The sequence below is a fragment of the Taudactylus pleione genome, unplaced genomic scaffold (assembly GCF_031769625.1).
Source record: "Taudactylus pleione unplaced genomic scaffold, aTauple2 ptg001270l, whole genome shotgun sequence".
In the NCBI taxonomy this organism is placed as follows: domain Eukaryota; kingdom Metazoa; phylum Chordata; class Amphibia; order Anura; family Myobatrachidae; genus Taudactylus; species Taudactylus pleione.
In genome coordinates this window covers 477,501-495,000 of record NW_028285670.1, presented here as the reverse complement: position 1 = coordinate 495,000, position 17,500 = coordinate 477,501, and the positions used below count along the sequence as shown (strand labels likewise).

General features: G+C 37.0%; 61 pseudogenes; all 61 read left to right on the top strand.

Moving 5' to 3' along the window:
* Positions 1–394: 394 nt before the first annotated feature.
* On the top strand, positions 395–513 carry LOC148445407 (5S ribosomal RNA; annotated as a pseudogene).
* Positions 514–629: 116 nt separating this feature from the next.
* LOC148445406 (5S ribosomal RNA) lies at positions 630–748 on the top strand (annotated as a pseudogene).
* Positions 749–864: 116 nt separating this feature from the next.
* LOC148445405 (5S ribosomal RNA) lies at positions 865–985 on the top strand (annotated as a pseudogene).
* A 116-nt stretch (positions 986–1,101) lies between these two features.
* On the top strand, positions 1,102–1,220 carry LOC148445404 (5S ribosomal RNA; annotated as a pseudogene).
* A 116-nt stretch (positions 1,221–1,336) lies between these two features.
* Positions 1,337–1,455, top strand: LOC148445403 (5S ribosomal RNA; annotated as a pseudogene).
* A 116-nt stretch (positions 1,456–1,571) lies between these two features.
* Positions 1,572–1,690, top strand: LOC148445402 (5S ribosomal RNA; annotated as a pseudogene).
* Positions 1,691–2,276: 586 nt separating this feature from the next.
* On the top strand, positions 2,277–2,396 carry LOC148445401 (5S ribosomal RNA; annotated as a pseudogene).
* A 116-nt stretch (positions 2,397–2,512) lies between these two features.
* LOC148445400 (5S ribosomal RNA) lies at positions 2,513–2,631 on the top strand (annotated as a pseudogene).
* Positions 2,632–2,747: 116 nt separating this feature from the next.
* Positions 2,748–2,866, top strand: LOC148445399 (5S ribosomal RNA; annotated as a pseudogene).
* Positions 2,867–2,982: 116 nt separating this feature from the next.
* LOC148445398 (5S ribosomal RNA) lies at positions 2,983–3,101 on the top strand (annotated as a pseudogene).
* A 341-nt stretch (positions 3,102–3,442) lies between these two features.
* Positions 3,443–3,561, top strand: LOC148445397 (5S ribosomal RNA; annotated as a pseudogene).
* A 116-nt stretch (positions 3,562–3,677) lies between these two features.
* On the top strand, positions 3,678–3,796 carry LOC148445396 (5S ribosomal RNA; annotated as a pseudogene).
* A 116-nt stretch (positions 3,797–3,912) lies between these two features.
* LOC148445395 (5S ribosomal RNA) lies at positions 3,913–4,031 on the top strand (annotated as a pseudogene).
* A 116-nt stretch (positions 4,032–4,147) lies between these two features.
* LOC148445394 (5S ribosomal RNA) lies at positions 4,148–4,266 on the top strand (annotated as a pseudogene).
* Positions 4,267–4,382: 116 nt separating this feature from the next.
* On the top strand, positions 4,383–4,501 carry LOC148445393 (5S ribosomal RNA; annotated as a pseudogene).
* A 116-nt stretch (positions 4,502–4,617) lies between these two features.
* LOC148445392 (5S ribosomal RNA) lies at positions 4,618–4,736 on the top strand (annotated as a pseudogene).
* A 116-nt stretch (positions 4,737–4,852) lies between these two features.
* On the top strand, positions 4,853–4,971 carry LOC148445391 (5S ribosomal RNA; annotated as a pseudogene).
* Positions 4,972–5,087: 116 nt separating this feature from the next.
* Positions 5,088–5,206, top strand: LOC148445390 (5S ribosomal RNA; annotated as a pseudogene).
* A 115-nt stretch (positions 5,207–5,321) lies between these two features.
* Positions 5,322–5,440, top strand: LOC148445389 (5S ribosomal RNA; annotated as a pseudogene).
* A 116-nt stretch (positions 5,441–5,556) lies between these two features.
* Positions 5,557–5,675, top strand: LOC148445388 (5S ribosomal RNA; annotated as a pseudogene).
* Positions 5,676–5,791: 116 nt separating this feature from the next.
* Positions 5,792–5,910, top strand: LOC148445387 (5S ribosomal RNA; annotated as a pseudogene).
* Positions 5,911–6,026: 116 nt separating this feature from the next.
* LOC148445386 (5S ribosomal RNA) lies at positions 6,027–6,145 on the top strand (annotated as a pseudogene).
* Positions 6,146–6,261: 116 nt separating this feature from the next.
* Positions 6,262–6,380, top strand: LOC148445385 (5S ribosomal RNA; annotated as a pseudogene).
* A 115-nt stretch (positions 6,381–6,495) lies between these two features.
* Positions 6,496–6,614, top strand: LOC148445384 (5S ribosomal RNA; annotated as a pseudogene).
* Positions 6,615–7,199: 585 nt separating this feature from the next.
* Positions 7,200–7,318, top strand: LOC148445383 (5S ribosomal RNA; annotated as a pseudogene).
* A 116-nt stretch (positions 7,319–7,434) lies between these two features.
* LOC148445382 (5S ribosomal RNA) lies at positions 7,435–7,553 on the top strand (annotated as a pseudogene).
* A 116-nt stretch (positions 7,554–7,669) lies between these two features.
* Positions 7,670–7,788, top strand: LOC148445381 (5S ribosomal RNA; annotated as a pseudogene).
* Positions 7,789–7,904: 116 nt separating this feature from the next.
* On the top strand, positions 7,905–8,023 carry LOC148445380 (5S ribosomal RNA; annotated as a pseudogene).
* Positions 8,024–8,139: 116 nt separating this feature from the next.
* Positions 8,140–8,258, top strand: LOC148445379 (5S ribosomal RNA; annotated as a pseudogene).
* Positions 8,259–8,374: 116 nt separating this feature from the next.
* Positions 8,375–8,493, top strand: LOC148445378 (5S ribosomal RNA; annotated as a pseudogene).
* Positions 8,494–8,844: 351 nt separating this feature from the next.
* LOC148445377 (5S ribosomal RNA) lies at positions 8,845–8,963 on the top strand (annotated as a pseudogene).
* Positions 8,964–9,079: 116 nt separating this feature from the next.
* On the top strand, positions 9,080–9,198 carry LOC148445376 (5S ribosomal RNA; annotated as a pseudogene).
* A 351-nt stretch (positions 9,199–9,549) lies between these two features.
* On the top strand, positions 9,550–9,666 carry LOC148445375 (5S ribosomal RNA; annotated as a pseudogene).
* A 341-nt stretch (positions 9,667–10,007) lies between these two features.
* Positions 10,008–10,126, top strand: LOC148445374 (5S ribosomal RNA; annotated as a pseudogene).
* Positions 10,127–10,242: 116 nt separating this feature from the next.
* On the top strand, positions 10,243–10,361 carry LOC148445373 (5S ribosomal RNA; annotated as a pseudogene).
* A 116-nt stretch (positions 10,362–10,477) lies between these two features.
* Positions 10,478–10,596, top strand: LOC148445372 (5S ribosomal RNA; annotated as a pseudogene).
* Positions 10,597–10,712: 116 nt separating this feature from the next.
* LOC148445371 (5S ribosomal RNA) lies at positions 10,713–10,831 on the top strand (annotated as a pseudogene).
* A 116-nt stretch (positions 10,832–10,947) lies between these two features.
* On the top strand, positions 10,948–11,066 carry LOC148445370 (5S ribosomal RNA; annotated as a pseudogene).
* Positions 11,067–11,181: 115 nt separating this feature from the next.
* On the top strand, positions 11,182–11,300 carry LOC148445369 (5S ribosomal RNA; annotated as a pseudogene).
* A 116-nt stretch (positions 11,301–11,416) lies between these two features.
* On the top strand, positions 11,417–11,535 carry LOC148445368 (5S ribosomal RNA; annotated as a pseudogene).
* A 351-nt stretch (positions 11,536–11,886) lies between these two features.
* Positions 11,887–12,005, top strand: LOC148445367 (5S ribosomal RNA; annotated as a pseudogene).
* Positions 12,006–12,121: 116 nt separating this feature from the next.
* Positions 12,122–12,239, top strand: LOC148445366 (5S ribosomal RNA; annotated as a pseudogene).
* A 351-nt stretch (positions 12,240–12,590) lies between these two features.
* On the top strand, positions 12,591–12,707 carry LOC148445365 (5S ribosomal RNA; annotated as a pseudogene).
* Positions 12,708–13,048: 341 nt separating this feature from the next.
* Positions 13,049–13,167, top strand: LOC148445364 (5S ribosomal RNA; annotated as a pseudogene).
* Positions 13,168–13,283: 116 nt separating this feature from the next.
* LOC148445363 (5S ribosomal RNA) lies at positions 13,284–13,402 on the top strand (annotated as a pseudogene).
* A 116-nt stretch (positions 13,403–13,518) lies between these two features.
* Positions 13,519–13,637, top strand: LOC148445362 (5S ribosomal RNA; annotated as a pseudogene).
* Positions 13,638–13,753: 116 nt separating this feature from the next.
* Positions 13,754–13,872, top strand: LOC148445361 (5S ribosomal RNA; annotated as a pseudogene).
* A 116-nt stretch (positions 13,873–13,988) lies between these two features.
* Positions 13,989–14,107, top strand: LOC148445360 (5S ribosomal RNA; annotated as a pseudogene).
* Positions 14,108–14,222: 115 nt separating this feature from the next.
* On the top strand, positions 14,223–14,341 carry LOC148445359 (5S ribosomal RNA; annotated as a pseudogene).
* Positions 14,342–14,457: 116 nt separating this feature from the next.
* On the top strand, positions 14,458–14,576 carry LOC148445358 (5S ribosomal RNA; annotated as a pseudogene).
* Positions 14,577–14,927: 351 nt separating this feature from the next.
* LOC148445357 (5S ribosomal RNA) lies at positions 14,928–15,046 on the top strand (annotated as a pseudogene).
* Positions 15,047–15,162: 116 nt separating this feature from the next.
* On the top strand, positions 15,163–15,281 carry LOC148445356 (5S ribosomal RNA; annotated as a pseudogene).
* A 116-nt stretch (positions 15,282–15,397) lies between these two features.
* Positions 15,398–15,516, top strand: LOC148445355 (5S ribosomal RNA; annotated as a pseudogene).
* A 116-nt stretch (positions 15,517–15,632) lies between these two features.
* Positions 15,633–15,751, top strand: LOC148445354 (5S ribosomal RNA; annotated as a pseudogene).
* A 116-nt stretch (positions 15,752–15,867) lies between these two features.
* Positions 15,868–15,986, top strand: LOC148445353 (5S ribosomal RNA; annotated as a pseudogene).
* Positions 15,987–16,102: 116 nt separating this feature from the next.
* LOC148445352 (5S ribosomal RNA) lies at positions 16,103–16,221 on the top strand (annotated as a pseudogene).
* Positions 16,222–16,337: 116 nt separating this feature from the next.
* LOC148445351 (5S ribosomal RNA) lies at positions 16,338–16,456 on the top strand (annotated as a pseudogene).
* A 116-nt stretch (positions 16,457–16,572) lies between these two features.
* On the top strand, positions 16,573–16,691 carry LOC148445350 (5S ribosomal RNA; annotated as a pseudogene).
* A 116-nt stretch (positions 16,692–16,807) lies between these two features.
* On the top strand, positions 16,808–16,926 carry LOC148445349 (5S ribosomal RNA; annotated as a pseudogene).
* A 116-nt stretch (positions 16,927–17,042) lies between these two features.
* Positions 17,043–17,161, top strand: LOC148445348 (5S ribosomal RNA; annotated as a pseudogene).
* Positions 17,162–17,277: 116 nt separating this feature from the next.
* On the top strand, positions 17,278–17,396 carry LOC148445347 (5S ribosomal RNA; annotated as a pseudogene).
* Positions 17,397–17,500: the final 104 nt, after the last annotated feature.

The window sequence follows — 17,500 nt, the reverse complement described above, 5'->3', positions numbered from 1 at the left end:
ACTTGGAAGGGAAACCACCTGGGAAAACCAGGTGCAGTAGGTAATTTTATACTGCCATAACATTCTTTTCTATTACATTTTACATTTAATTTTTTCAACTTATCAATGAATTTACATGAGTTAAGAAGTAAAAGAGGTCTAAAGTTAATGTTTTTGAGCACCTACAGCCAAACCACACTGTACATGGCCAATGTCGTCTGATCTTGGAAGCTATGCAGTGTTGGGCCTTGTTAGTACATGGATGGGAGACCACCAGGGAATACCAGGTGCAGTAGTTCATTTTATCATACTATAACATTCTTTTCTATTACATTTTACATTTAATTTTTTCAACTTATCAATGAACTTATTTGAGTTAAGAAGTAAAAGTGGTCTACAGTTAATGTTTTTGAGCGCCTACAGCCAAACCACACTGGACATGCCCAATCTTGTCTGATCTTGGAAGCTATGCAGTGTTGGGCCTGGTTAGTACTAGAATGGGAGACCACCTGGGAATACCAGGTGCTGTAGGTAATTTTATACTGCCATAACATTCTTTTCTATTAAATTTTACATTTAATTTTTTCAACTTATCAATGAATTTACTTGAGTTAAGAAGTAAAAGAAGTCTAAAGTTAATGTTTTTGAGCACCTACAGTCAAACCACACTGGACATGCCCAATATTGTCTGATCTTGGAAGCTATGCAGTGTTGGGCCTGGTTAGTACTTGGATGGGAGACCGCCTGGGAATACCAGGTGCTGTAGGTAATTTTATATAGCCATAACATTCTTTTTTATTACATTTTACATTTAATTTTTTCAACTTATCAATGAATTTACTTGTGTTAAGAAGTAATAGCGGTCTAAATTTAATGCTTTTGAGCACCTATAGCCAAACCACACTGGACATGCCCAATCTCATCTGATCTTGGATGCTATGCAGTGTTGGGCCTGGTTAGTACTTTTTAATGGGAGACCACCTGGAAATACCAGGAGCTGTAGGTAATTTTATACTGCCATAACATTCTTTTCTATTTCATTTTACATTTAATTTTTTTAACTTATCAATGAATTTACTTGAGTTAAGAAGTAATAGAGGTCTAAAGTTAATATTTTTCAGCACCTATAGCCAAACCACACTGGACATGGCCAATGTCGTCTGATCTTGGAAGCTATGCAGTGTTGGGCATGGTTAGTACTTGGATGGGAGACCACCTGTAAATACCAGGTGCTGTAGGTAATTTTATATAGTAATAACATTCTTTTCTATTACATATTACATTACATTTTTTCAACTTATCAATGAATTTACTTGAGTTAAGAAGTAAATGAGGTCTAAAGTTAATGCTTTTGAGCACCTACAGCCAAACCACACTGGACATGCCCAATCTCATCTGATATTGGAAGCTATGCAGTGTTGGGCCTGGTTAGTACTTGGATGGGAGACCACCAGGGAATACCAGCTGCTGTAGTTCATTTTATCATACTATAAAATTCTTTTCTATTACATTTTACATTTAATTTTTTCAACTTATCAATGAACTTACTTGAGTTAAAAAGTAATAGAGGTCTAAAGTTAATGTTTTTGTGCACCTACAGCCAATCCTCACTGGACATGCCCAATCTCGTCTGATCTTGGAAGCTATACAGTGTTGGGCCTGGTAAGTACTTGGATGGGATACCACCAGGGAATACCAGGTGCAGTAGGTAATTTTATACTGCCATAACATTCTTTTCTATTCCATTTTACTTTTAATTTTTTCAACTTATCAATGAATTTACTTGAGTTAAGAAGTAAAAGAGGTCTAAAGTTAATTTATTTGAGGGCCTACAGCCAAACCACACTGGACATGCCCAATCTCGTCTGATCTTGGACGCTATGCCATGTTGTGCCTGGTAAGTACTTTGATGGGAGAACACCTGGGAATAACAGGTGCTGTACATCATTTTATACTGCCATAACATTCTTTTCTATTACATTTTACATTTAAATTTTTCAACTTATAAATTAATTTACTTGAGTTAAGAAGTAAAAGAGGTCTAATATAATTATTTTTGATTGCCTGCAGACAAACCACACTGGACATGAACAATCTCTTCTGATCTTGGAAGCTATGCAGTGTTGGGCCTGGTTAGTACTTGGATGGGAGACCACCTGGGAATACCAGGTGCAATAGGTAATTTTATACTGCCATAACATTCTTTTCTATTACATTTTACATTTAATTTTTTCAACTTATCAATGAATTTACTTGAGTTAAGAAGTAATAGCGGTATTAATTTAATGCTTTTGAGCACCTACAGCCAAACCACACTGGACATGCCCAATCTCGTCTGATCTTGGAAACTATGCAGTGTTGGGGCCTGGTTAGTAATTGGATGGGAGGCCACTTGGGAATACCAGGTGCTGTAGGTAATTTTATACTGCCATAACATTCTTTTCTATTACATTTTACATTTAATTTTTTCAACTTATCAATGAATTTACTTGAGTTAAGAAGTAATAGAGGTCTAAATTTAATGCTTTTGAGCACCTACAGCCAAACCACACTGGACATGCCCAATCTCGTCTGATCTTGGAAGCTATGCAGTGTTGGGCCTGGTTTGTACTTCGATGGGAGACCACCTTGGAATACCAGGTGCTGTATGTAATTTTAAACAGCCAAAACATTCTTTTCAAATACATTTTACATTTAATTTTTTCAACTTATCAATGAATTTACTTGAGTTAAGAAGTAATAGAGGTCTAAAGTTAATGTTTTTGAGCACCAACAGCCAAACCACACTGGACATGCCCAATCTCGTTTGATCTTGGAAGCTATGTAGTGTTGGGCCTGGTTTGTACTTGGATGGGAGACCACCTGGGAATACCTGGTGCTGTAGGTAATTTTAGACAGCCATAACATTCTTTTCTATTACATTTTACATTTAATTTTTTCAACTTATCAATGAATTTACTTGAGCTAAGAAGTAAAAGAGGTCTAAAGTTAATGTTTTTGAGCACCTACAGCCAAACCACACTGGACATGCCCAATCTCGTCTGATCTTGGAAGCAATGCAGTGTTTGGCCTGGTTAGTACTTGAATGGGAGACCACCTGGGAATACCAGGTGCTGTAGGTAATTTTATATTGCCATAACATTCTTTTCTATTACATTTTACATTTAATTTTTTCAACTTATCAATGAATTTACTTGAGTTAAGAAGTAATAGAGGTCTAAATTTAATGCTTTTGAGCACCTACAGCCAAAGCACACTGGACATACCCAAACTTTTCTGATCTTGGAAACTATGCAGTGTTGGGCCTGGTTTGTACTTGGATGGGAGACTACCTGGTGCTGTCGGTAATTTTAGACAGCCATAGCATTCTTTTCTATTACATTTTACATTTAATTTTTTCAACTTATCAATGAATTTACTTGAGTTAAGAAGTAAAAGAGGTCTAAAGTTAATGTTTTTGAGCACCTACAGCCAAACCACACTGGACATGCCCAATCTCGTCTGATCTTGGAAGCTATGAAGTGTTTGGTCTGGTTAGTACTTGGAAGGGAAACCACCTGGGAATACCAGGTGCTGTAGGTAATTTTATACTGCCATAACATTCTTTTCTATTACATTTTACATTTAATTTTTTCAACTTATCAATGAATTTACTTGAGTAAAGAAGTAAAAGAGGTCTAAAGTTAATGTTTTTGAGCTCCTTCAGCCAAACCACACTGGACATGCCCAATCTCATCTGATCTTGGAAGCTATGCAGTGTTTGGCCTGGTTAGTACTTGGATGGGAGACCACCTGGGAATACCAGGTGCTGTAGGTAATTTTATACTGCCATAACATTCTTTTCTATTACATTTTACATTTAATTTTTTCAACTTATCAATGAATTTACTTGAGTAAAGAAGTAAAAGAGGTCTAAAGTTAATGCTTTTGAGCTCCTTCAGCCAAACCACACTGGACATGCCCAATCTCATCTGATCTTGGAAGCTATGCAGTGTTGGGCCTAGTTAGTACTTGGATGGGAGACCACCTAGGAATCCCAGGTGCTGTAGGTAATTTTATACTGCCATAACAGTCTTTTCTATTACATTTTACATTTAATTTTTTCAACTTATCAATGACTTTACTTGAGTTAAGAAGTAATAGAGGTCTAAAGTTAATGCTTTTGAGCACCTACAGCCAAACCACACTGGACATGCCCAATCTTGTATGATCTTGGAAGCTATGCTGATTTGGGCCTGGTTTGTACTTGGATGGGAGACCACCTGGGAACACATGGTGCTGTAGGTAATTTTTGACAGCCATAACATTCTTTTCTATTACATTTTACTTTTAAATTTTTCAACTTATCAATGAATTTACTTGAGTTAAAAAGTAAAAGAGGTCTAAAGTTAATGTTTTTGAGCACCTATAGCCAAACCACAGTGGACATGCCCAATCTAATCTGATCTTGGAAGCTATGCAGTGTTGGGCCTGGTTTGTACTTGGATGGGAGACCACCTGGGAATACCTGGTGCTGTAGGTAATTTTAGACAGCCATAACATTCTTTTCTATTACATTTTACATTTAATTTTTTCAACTTATCAATGAATTTACTTGAGTTAAGAAGTAATAGAGGTCTAAAGTTAATGCTTTTGAGCACCTACAGCCAAACCACACAGGACATGCCCAATCTCGTCTGATCTTGGAAGCTATGCAGTGTTGGGCCTGGTTAGTACTTGGACAGGAGACCACCTGGGAATACCAGGTGCTGTATGTAATTTTATACTGCCATAACATTCTTTTCTATTACATTTTACATTACATTTTTTCAACTTATCAATGAATTTACTTGAGCTAAGAAGTAAAAGAAGTCTAAAGTTAATGTTTTGGAGCAACTACAGCCAAACCACACTGGACATGCCCAATTTCGTCTGATCTTGGAAGCTATGCAGTGTTGGGCCTGGTTAGTACTTGGATGGGAGACCACCTGGGAATACCTGTTGCTGTAGGTATATTTATACTGCCATAACAGTCTTTTCTTTTACATTTTACATTTAATTTTTTCAACTTATCAATGAATTTACTTGAGTTAAGAAGTAATAGAGGTCTAAAGTTAATGTTTTTGAGCACCTATAGCCAAACCACAGTGGACATGCCCAATCTAATCTGATCTTGGAAGCTATGCAGCGTTGGGCCTGGTTAGTACTTGGATGGGAGACCACCTCGGAATACCAGGAGCTGTAGGTAATTTTATACTGCCATAACATTCTTTTCTATTACATTTCTCATTTAATTTTTCAACTTATCAATGAATTTACTTGAGTTAAGAAGTAAAAGAGGCCTAAAGTTAATGTTTTTGAGCACCTACAGCCAAACCACACTGGACATGCCCAATCTCGTCTGATCTTGGAACCTATGCAGTGTTGGGCCTGGTTAGTACTTGGATGGGAGACCACCTGGGAATACCAGGTGCTGTAGGTAATGTTATACTGCCATAACATTCTTTTCTATTACATTTTACATTTAATTTTTTCAAATTATCAATGAATTTACTTGAGATAAGAAGTAATAGAGGTCTAAATTTAATGCTTTTGAGCACCTACAGCCAAACCACAATGGACATACCCAATCTTTTCTGATCTTGGAAGCTATGCAGTGTTGGGCCTGGTTTGTACTTGGATTGGAGACCACCTGGGAATACCTGGTGCTGTATGTAATTTTAGACAGCCATAACATTCTTTTCTATTACATTTTACATTTAATTTTTTCAACTTATCAATGAATTTACTTGAGTTAAGAAGTAATAGAGGTCTAAAGTTAATGCTTTTGAGCACCTACAGCCAAACCACACAGGACATGCCCAATCTCGTCTGATCTTGGAAGCTATGTAGTGTTGGGCCTGGTTAGTACTTGGACTAGAGACCACCTGGGAATACCAGGTGCTGTATGTAATTTTATACTGCCATAACATTCTTTTCTATTACATTTTACAATACATTTTTTCAACTTATCAATGAATTTACTTGAGCTAAGAAGTAAAAGAAGTCTAAAGTTAATGTTTTTGAGCAACTACAGCCAAACCACACTGGACATGCCCAATTTCGTCTGATCTTGGAAGCTATGCAGTGTTGGGCCTGGTTAGTACTTGGATGGGAGACCACCTGGGAATACCTGTTGCTGTAGGTAAATTTATACTGCCATAACAGTCTTTTCTATTACATTTTACATTTAATTTTTTCAACTTATCAATGAATTTACTTGAGTTAAGAAGTAATAGAGTTCTAAAGTTAATGTTTTTGAGCACCTACAGCCAAACCACAGTGGACATGCCCAATCTAATCTGATCTTGGAAGCTATGCAGTGTTGGGCCTGGTTAGTACTTGGATGGGAGACCACCTCGGAATACCAGGAGCTGTAGGTAATTTTATACTGCCATAACATTCTTTTCTATTACATTTCTCATTTAATTTTTCAACTTATCAATGAATTTACTTGAGTTAAGAAGTAAAAGAGGTCTAAAGTTAATGTTTTTGAGCACCTACAGCCAAACCACACTGGACATGCCCAATCTCGTCTGATCTTGGAACCTATGCAGTGTTGGGCCTGGTTAGTACTTGGATGGGAGACCACCTGGGAATACCAGGTGCTGTAGGTAATTTTATACTGCCATAACATTCTTTTCTATTACATTTTACATTTAATTTTTTCAACTAATCAATGAATTTCCTTGAGTTAAGAAGTAACAGAGGTCTAAAGTTAATGCTTTTGAGCACCTACAGCCAATCCACACTGGACATGCCCAATCTCGTCTTATCTTGGTAGCTATGCAGTGTTGGGCCTGGTCAGTACTTGGAAGGGAACCACCTGGGAAAACCAGGTGCAGTAGGTAATTTTATACTGCCATAACATTCTTTTCTATTACATTTTACATTTAATTTTTTCAACTTATCAATTAATTTACTTGAGTTAAGAAGTAAAAGAGGTTTAAAGTTAATGTTTTTGAGCACCTACAGCCAAACCACACTGTACATGGCCAATGTCGTCTGATCTTGGAAGCTATGCAGTGTTGGGCATGGTTAGTACTTGGATGGGAGACCACCAGGGAATACCAGGTGCAGTAGTTCTTTTTATCATACTATAACATTCTTTTCTATTACATTTTACATTTAATTTTTTCAACTTATCAATGAACTTATTTGAGTTAAGAAGTAAAAGTGGTCTACAGTTAATGTTTTTGAGCACCTACAGCCAAACCACACTGGACATGCCCAATCTTGTCTGATCTTGGAAGCTATGCAGTGTTGGGCCTGGTTAGTACTTGAATGGGAGACCACCTGGGAATACCAGGTGCTGTAGGTAATTTTATACTGCCATAACATTCTTTTCTATTAAATTTTACATTTAATTTTTTCAACTTATCAATGAATTTACTTGAGTTAAGAAGTAAAAGAAGTCTAAAGTTAATGTTTTTGAGCACATACAGTCAAACCACACTGGACATGCCCAATATTGTCTGATCTTGGAAGCTATGCAGTGTTGGGCCTGGTTAGTACTTGGATGGGAGACCGCCTGGGAATACCAGGTGCTGTAGGTAATTTTATATAGCCATAACATTCTTTTCTATTACATTTTACATTTAATTTTTTCAACTTATCAATGAATTTACTTGTGTTAAGAAGTAATAGCGGTCTAAATTTAATGCTTTTGAGCACCTACAGCCAAACCACACTGGACATGCCCAATCTCATCTGATCTTGGAAGCTATGCAGTGTTGGGCCTGGTTAGTACTTGGATGGGAGACCACCTGGAAATACCAGGAGCTGTAGGTAATTTTATACTGCCATAACATTCTTTTCTATTTCATTTTACATTTAATTTTTTTAACTTATCAATGAATTTACTTGAGTTAAGAAGTAATAGAGGTCTAAAGTTAATATTTTTCAGCACCTATAGCCAAACCACACTGGACATGGCCAATGTCGTCTGATCTTGGAAGCTATGCAGTGTTGGGCATGGTTAGTACTTGGATGGGAGACCACCTGGGAATACCAGGTGCTGTAGGTAATTTTATATAGTAATAACATTCTTTTCTATTACATATTACATTACATTTTTTCAACTTATCAATGAATTTACTTGAGTTAAGAAGTAAATGAGGTCTAAAGTTAATTCTTTTGAGCACCTACAGCCAAACCACACTGGACATGCCCAATCTCATCTGATATTGGAAGCTATGCAGTGTTGGGCCTGGTTAGTACTTGGATGGGAGACCACCAGGGAATACCAGCTGCTGTAGTTCATTTTATCATACTATAAAATTCTTTTCTATTACATTTTACATTTAATTTTTTCAACTTATCAATGAACTTACTTGAGTTAAAAAGTAATAGAGGTCTAAAGTTAATGTTTTTGTGCACCTACAGCCAATCCTCACTGGACATGCCCAATCTCGTCTGATCTTGGAAGCTATACAGTGTTGGGCCTGGTAAGTACTTGGATGGGATACCACCAGGGAATACCAGGTGCAGTAGGTAATTTTATACTGCCATAACATTCTTTTCTATTACATTTTACATTTAATTTTTTCAACTTATCAATGAATTTACTTGAGTTAAGAAGTAAAAGAGGTCTAAAGTTAATTTATTTGAGGGCCTACAGCCAAACCACACTGGACATGCCCAATCTCGTCTGATCTTGGACGCTATGCCATGTTGTGCCTGGTAAGTACTTGGATGGGAGAACACCTGGGAATAACAGGTGCTGTACATCATTTTATACTGCCATAACATTCTTTTCTTTTACATTTTACATTTAAATTTTTCAACTTATAAATTAATTTACTTGAGTTAAGAAGTAAAAGAGGTCTAATATAATTATTTTTGATCGCCTGCAGACAAACCACACTGGACATGCCCAATCTCTTCTGATCTTGGAAGCTATGCAGTGTTGGGCCTGGTTAGTACTTGGATGGGAGACCACCTGGGAATACCAGGTGCAATAGGTAATTTTATACTGCCATAACATTCTTATCTATTACATTTTACATTTAATTTTTTCAACTTATCAATGATTTTACTTAAGTTAAGAAGTAATAGAGGTCTAAAGTTAATGTTTTTGAGCACCAACAGCCAAACCACACTGGACATGCCCAATCTCCTCTGATCTTGGAAGCTATGCAGTGTTGGACCTGGTTAGTACGTGGGTGGGAGACCACCTGGGAATACCAGGTGCTGTAGATGATTTTATACAGCCAAAACATTCTTTTCTATTACATTTTACATTTAATTTTTTCAACTTATCAATGAATTTACTTGAGTTAAGAAGTAAAAGAGGTATAAAGTTAATGTTTTTGAGCACATACAGCCAAAGCACACTGGACAATAACAATCTCATCTGATCTTGGAAGCTATGCAGTGTTGGGCCTGGTTAGTACTTGAATGGGAGACCACCTGGGAATACCAGATGCTGGAGGTAATTTTAGATAGCCTTAACATTCTTTTCTATTACATTTTACATTTAATTTATTCAACTTAGCAATGAATTTACTTGAGCTAAGAAGTAAAAGAGGTCTAAAGCTAATGTTTTTGAGCACCTACAGCCAAACCACACTGGACATGCCCATTCTCGTCTGATCTTGGAAGCTATGCAGTTTGGCCTGGTTAGTAGTTGGATGGGAGACCACGTGGGAATACCAGGTGCTGTAGGTAATTTTATATTGCCATAACATTCTTTTCTATTACATTTTACATTTAATTTTTTCAACTTATCAATGAATTTACTTGAGTTAAGAAGTAATAGAGGTCTAAATTTAATGCTTTTGAGCACCTACAGCCAAAGCACACTGGACATACCCAATCTTTTCTGATCATGGAAGCTATGCAGTGTTGGGCCTGGTTTGTACTTGGATGGGAGACTACCTGGTGCTGTCGGCAATTTTAGACAGCCATAGCATTCTTTTCTATTACATTTTACATTTAATTTTTTCAACTTATCAATGAATTTACTTGAGTAAAGAAGTAAAAGAGGTCTAAAGTTAATGTTTTTGAGCTCCTTCAGCCAAACCACACTGGACATGCCCAATCTCATCTGATCTTGGAAGCTATGCAGTGTTTGGCCTGGTTAGTACTTGGATGGGAGACCACCTGGGACTACCAGGTGCTGTAGGTAATTTTATACTGCCATAACATTCTTTTCTATTACATTTTACATTTAATTTTTTCAACTTATCAATGAATTTACTTGAGTTAAGAAGTAATAGAGATCTAAATGTAATGCTTTTGAGCACATACAGCCAAAGCACACTGGACATACCCAATCTTTTCTGATCTTGGAAGCTATGCAGTGTTGGGCCTGGTTTGTACTTGGATGGGAGACCACCTGGGAATACCTGGTGCTGTAGGTAATTTTAGACAGCCATAACATTCTTTTCTATTACATTTTACATTTCATTTTTTCAAATTATCATTGAATTTACTTGAGTTAAGAAGTAAAAGAGTTCTAAAGTTAATGTTTTTGAGTACCTACAGCCAAACCACACTGGACATGCCCAATCTCGTCTGATCTTGGAAGCTATGCAGTGTTTGGCCTGGTTAGTACTTGGATGGGAAACCACCTGGGAATACCAGGTGCTGTATGTAATTTTATACTGCCATAACATTCTTTTCTATTACATTTTACATTACATTTTTTCAACTTATCAATGAATTTACTTGAGCTAAGAAGTAAAAGAAGTCTAAAGTTAATGTTTTTGAGCACCTACAGCCAAACCACACTGGACATGCCCAATTTCGTCTGATCTTGGAAGCTATGCAGTGTTGGGCCTGGTTAGTACTTGGATGGGAGACCACCTGGGAATACCTGTTGCTGTAGGTAAATTTATACTGCCATAACATTCTTTTCTATTACATTTTACATTTAATTTTTTCAACTTATCAATGAATTTACTTGAGTTAAGAAGTAATAGAGGTCTAAAGTTAATGTTTTTGAGCACCTACAGCCAAACCACATTGGACATGCCCAATCTCGTCTGATCTTGGAAACTATGCAGTGTTGGGCCTGGTTAGTACTTGGATGGGAGACCACCTCGGAATACCAGGAGCTGTAGGTAATTTTATACTGCCATAACATTCTTTTCTATTACATTCCTCATTTAATTTTTCAACTTATCAATGAATTTACTTGAGTTAAGAAGTAAAAGAGGTCTAAAGTTAATGTTTTTGAGCACCTACAGCCAAACCACACTGGACATGCCCAATCTCGTCTGATCTTGGAACCTATGCAGTGTTGGGCCTGGTTAGTACTTGGATGGGAGACCACCTGGGAATACCAGGTGCTGTAGGTAATTTTATACTGCCATAACATTCTTTTCTATTACATTTTACATTTAATTTTTTCAACTAATCAATGAATTTCCTTGAGTTAAGAAGTAACAGAGGTCTAAAGTTAATGCTTTTGAGCACCTACAGCCAATCCACACTGGACATGCCCAATCTCGTCTGATCTTGGAAGCTATACAGTGTTGGGCCTGGTAAGTACTTGGATGGGATACCACCAGGGAATACCAGGTGCAGTAGGTAATTTTATACTGCCATAACATTCTTTTCTATTACATTTTACATTTAATTTTTTCAACTTATCAATGAATTTACTTGAGTTAAGAAGTAAAAGAGGTCTAAAGTTAATTTATTTGAGGGCCTACAGCCAAACCACACTGGACATGCCCAATCTCGTCTGATCTTGGACGCTATGCCATGTTGTGCCTGGTAAGTACTTGGATGGGAGAACACCTGGGAATAACAGGTGCTGTACATCATTTTATACTGCCATAACATTCTTTTCTATTACATTTTACATTTAAATTTTTCAACTTATAAATTAATTTACTTGAGTTAAGAAGTAAAAGAGGTCTAATATAATTATTTTTGATCGCCTGCAGACAAACCACACTGGACATGCCCAATCTCTTCTGATCTTGGAAGCTATGCAGTGTTGGGCCTGGTTAGTACTTGGATGGGAGACCACCTGGGAATACCAGGTGCAATAGGTAATTTTATACTGCCATAACATTCTTATCTATTACATTTTACATTTAATTTTTTCAACTTATCAATGATTTTACTTAAGTTAAGAAGTAATAGAGGTCTAAAGTTAATGTTTTTGAGCACCAACAGCCAAACCACACTGGACATGCCCAATCTCCTCTGATCTTGGAAGCTATGCAGTGTTGGACCTGGTTAGTACGTGGGTGGGAGACCACCTGGGATACCAGGTGCTGTAGATGATTTTATACAGCCAAAACATTCTTTTCTATTACATTTTACATTTAATTTTTTCAACTTATCAATGAATTTACTTGAGTTAAGAAGTAAAAGAGGTATAAAGTTAACGTTTTTGAGCACATACAGCCAAAGCACACTGGACAATAACAATCTCATCTGATCTTGGAAGCTATGCAGTGTTGGGCCTGGTTAGTACTTGAATGGGAGACCACCTGGGAATACCAGATGCTGGAGGTAATTTTAGATAGCCTTAACATTCTTTTCTATTACATTTTACATTTAATTTATTCAACTTAGCAATGAATTTACTTGAGCTAAGAAGTAAAAGAGGTCTAAAGCTAATGTTTTTGAGCACCTACAGCCAAACCACACTGGACATGCCCATTCTCGTCTGATCTTGGAAGCTATGCAGTTTGGCCTGGTTAGTAGTTGGATGGGAGACCACGTGGGAATACCAGGTGCTGTAGGTAATTTTATATTGCCATAACATTCTTTTCTATTACATTTTACATTTAATTTTTTCAACTTATCAATGAATTTACTTGAGTTAAGAAGTAATAGAGGTCTAAATTTAATGCTTTTGAGCACCTACAGCCAAAGCACACTGGACATACCCAATCTTTTCTGATCATGGAAGCTATGCAGTGTTGGGCCTGGTTTGTACTTGGATGGGAGACTACCTGGTGCTGTCGGCAATTTTAGACAGCCATAGCATTCTTTTCTATTACATTTTACATTTAATTTTTTCAACTTATCAATGAATTTACTTGAGTAAAGAAGTAAAAGAGGTCTAAAGTTAATGTTTTTGAGCTCCTTCAGCCAAACCACACTGGACATGCCCAATCTCATCTGATCTTGGAAGCTATGCAGTGTTTGGCCTGGTTAGTACTTGGATGGGAGACCACCTGGGACTACCAGGTGCTGTAGGTAATTTTATACTGCCATAACATTCTTTTCTATTACATTTTACATTTAATTTTTTCAACTTATCAATGAATTTACTTGAGTTAAGAAGTAATAGAGATCTAAATTTAATGCATTTGAGCGCATACAGCCAAAGCACACTGGACATACCCAATCTTTTCTGATCTTGGAAGCTATGCAGTGTTGGGCCTGGTTTGTACTTGGATGGGAGACCACCTGGGAATACCTGGTGCTGTAGGTAATTTTAGACAGCCATAACATTCTTTTCTATTACATTTTACATTTCATTTTTTCAAATTATCATTGAATTTACTTGAGTTAAGAAGTAAAAGAGTTCTAAAGTTAATGTTTTTGAGTACCTACAGCCAAACCACACTGGACATGCCCAATCTCGTCTGATCTTGGAAGCTATGCAGTGTTTGGCCTGGTTAGTACTTGGATGGGAAACCACCTGGGAATACCAGGTGCTGTATGTAATTTTATACTGCCATAACATTCTTTTCTATTACATTTTACATTACATTTTTTCAACTTATCAATGAATTTACTTGAGCTAAGAAGTAAAAGAAGTCTAAAGTTAATGTTTTTGAGCACCTACAGCCAAACCACACTGGACATGCCCAATTTCGTCTGATCTTGGAAGCTATGCAGTGTTGGGCCTGGTTAGTACTTGGATGGGAGACCACCTGGGAATACCTGTTGCTGTAGGTAAATTTATACTGCCATAACATTCTTTTCTATTACATTTTACATTTAATTTTTTCAACTTATCAATGAATTTACTTGAGTTAAGAAGTAATAGAGGTCTAAAGTTAATGTTTTTGAGCACCTACAGCCAAACCACATTGGACATGCCCAATCTCGTCTGATCTTGGAAACTATGCAGTGTTGGGCCTGGTTAGTACTTGGATGGGAGACCACCTCGGAATACCAGGAGCTGTAGGTAATTTTATACTGCCATAACATTCTTTTCTATTACATTCCTCATTTAATGTTTCAACTTATCAATGAATTTACTTGAGTTAAGAAGTAAAAGAGGTCTAAAGTTAATGTTTTTGAGCACCTACAGCCAAACCACACTGGACATGCCCAATCTCGTCTGATCTTGGAACCTATGCAGTGTTGGGCCTGGTTAGTACTTGGATGGGAGACCACCTGGGAATACCAGGTGCTGTAGGTAATTTTATACTGCCATAACATTCTTTTCTATTACATTTTACATTTAATTTTTTCAACTAATCAATGAATTTCCTTGAGTTAAGAAGTAACAGAGGTCTAAAGTTAATGCTTTTGAGCACCTACAGCCAATCCACACTGGACATGCCCAATCTCGTCTTATTTTGGTAGCTATGCAGTGTTGGGCCTGGTCAGTACTTGGAAGGGAAACCACCTGGGAAAACCAGGTGCAGTAGGTAATTTTATACTGCCATAACATTCTTTTCTATTACATTTTACATTTAATTTTTTCAACTTATCAATGAATTTACTTGAGTTAAGAAGTAAAAGAGGTCTAAAGTTAATGTTTTTGAGCGCCTACAGCCAAATCACACTGTACATGGCCAATGTCGTCTGATCTTGGAAGCTATGCAGTGTTGGGCATGGTTAGTAGTTGGATGGGAGACCACCAGGGAATACCAGGTGCTGTAGTTCATTTTATCATACTATAACATTCTTTTCTATTACATTTTACATTTAATTTTTTCAACTTATCAATGAACTTATTTGAGTTAAGAAGTAAAAGTGGTCTACAGTTAATGTTTTTGAGCGCCTACAGCCAAACCACACTGGACATGCCCAATCTCGTCTGATCTTGGAAGCTATGCAGTGTTGGGCCTGGTTAGTACTTGAATGGGAGACCACCTGGGAATACCAGGTGTTGTAGGTAATTTTATACTGCCATAACATTCTTTTCTATTAAATTTTACATTTAATTTTTTCAACTTATCAATGAATTTACTTGAGTCAAGAAGTAAAAGATGTCTAAAGTTAATGTTATTGAGCACCTATAGCCAAACCACACTGGACATGCCCAATCTCGTCTGATCTTGGAAGCTATGCCGTGTTGGGCCTGGTTACTACTTGGGTGGGAGACCACCTGGGAATACCAGGTGCTGTAGGTAATTTTATACAGCCAAAACATTCTTTTCTATTACAATTTACATTTAATTTTTTCAACTTATCAATGAATTTACTTGAGTTAAGAAGTAAAAGAGGTCTAAAGTTAATGTTTTTGAGCACCTACAGCCAAAGCACACTGGACATGCCCAATCTCGTCTGTTCTTGGAAGCTATGCAGTGGTGGGCCTGGTTAGTACTTGGATGGGAGACCACCTAGGAATCCCAGGTGCTGTAGGTAATTTTATACTGCCATAACAGTCTTTTCTATTACATTTTACATTTAATTTTTTCAACTTATCAATGAATTTACTTGAGTTAAGAAGTAATAGAGGTCTAAAGTTAATGCTTTTGAGCACCTACAGCCAAACCACACTGGACATGCCCAATCTCATCTGATCTTGGAAGCTATGCAGTGTTTGGCCTGGTTAGTACTTGGATGGGAGACCACCTGGGAATACCAGGTGCTGTAGGTAATTTTATACTGCCATAACATTCTTTTCTATTACATTTTACATTTAATTTTTTCAACTTATCAATGAATTTACTTGAGTTAAGAAGTAATAGAGGTCTAAATTTAATGCTTTTGAGCACCTACAGCCAAAGCACACTGGACATACCCAATCTTTTCTGATCTTGGAAGCTATGCAGTGTTGGGCCTGGTTTGTACTTGGATGGGAGACCACCTGGGAATACCTGGTGCTGTAGGTAATTTTAGACAGCCATAACATTCTTTTCTATTACATTTTACATTTAATTTTTTCAACTTATCATTGAATTTACTTGAGTTAAGAAGTAAAAGAGGTCTAAAGTTAATGTTTTTGAGCACCTACAGCCAAACCACACTGGACATGCCCAATCTCGTCTGATCTTGGAAGCTATGCAGTGTTTGGCCTGGTTAGTACTTGGATGGGAGACAACCTTGGAATACCAGGTGCTGTAGGTAATTTTATACTGCCATAACATTCTTTTCTATTACATTTTACATTTAATTTTTTCAACTTATCAATGAATTTACTTGAGTAAAGAAGTAAAAGAGGTCTAAAGTTAATGCTTTTGAGCTCCTTCAGCCAAACCACACTGGACATGCCCAATCTCATCTGATCTTGGAAGCTATGCAGTGTTGGGCCTGGTTAGTACTTGGATGGGAGACCACCTAGGAATCCCAGGTGCTGTAGGTAATTTTATACTGCCATAACAGTCTTTTCTATTACATTTTACATTTAATTTTTTCAACTTATCAATGACTTTACTTGAGTTAAGAAGTAATAGAGGTCTAAAGTTAATGCTTTTGAGCACCTACAGCCAAACCACACTGGACATGCCCAATCTTGTATGATCTTGGAAGCTATGCTGATTTGGGCCTGGTTTGTACTTGGATGGGAGACCACCTGGGAACACATGGTGCTGTAGGTAATTTTTGACAGCCATAACATTCTTTTCTATTACATTTTACTTTTAAATTTTTCAACTTATCAATGAATTTACTTGAGTTAAAAAGTAAAAGAGGTCTAAAGTTAATGTTTTTGAGCACCTATAGCCAAACCACAGTGGACATGCCCAATCTAATCTGATCTTGGAAGCTATGCAGTGTTGGGCCTGGTTTGTACTTGGATGGGAGACCACCTGGGAATACCTGGTGCTGTAGGTAATTTTAGACAGCCATAACATTCTTTTCTATTACATTTTACATTTAATTTTTTCAACTTATCAATGAATTTACTTGAGTTAAGAAGTAATAGAGGTCTAAAGTTAATGCTTTTGAGCACCTACAGCCAAACCACACAGGACAAGCCCAATCTCGTCTGATCTTGGAAGCTATGCAGTGTTGGGCCTGGTTAGTACTTGGACAGGAGACCACCTGGGAATACCAGGTGCTGTATGTAATTTTATACTGCCATAACATTCTTTTCTATTACATTTTACATTACATTTTTTCAACTTATCAATGAATTTACTTGAGCTAAGAAGTAAAAGAAGTCTAAAGTTAATGTTTTGGAGCAACTACAGCCAAACCACACTGGACATGCCCAATTTCGTCTGATCTTGGAAGCTATGCAGTGTTGGGCCTGGTTAGTACTTGGATGGGAGACCACCTGGGAATACCTTTTGCTGTAGGTAAATTTATACTGCCATAACAGTCTTTTCTTTTACATTTTACATTTAATTTTTTCAACTTATCAATGAATTTACTTGAGTTAAGAAGTAATAGAGGTCTAAAGTTA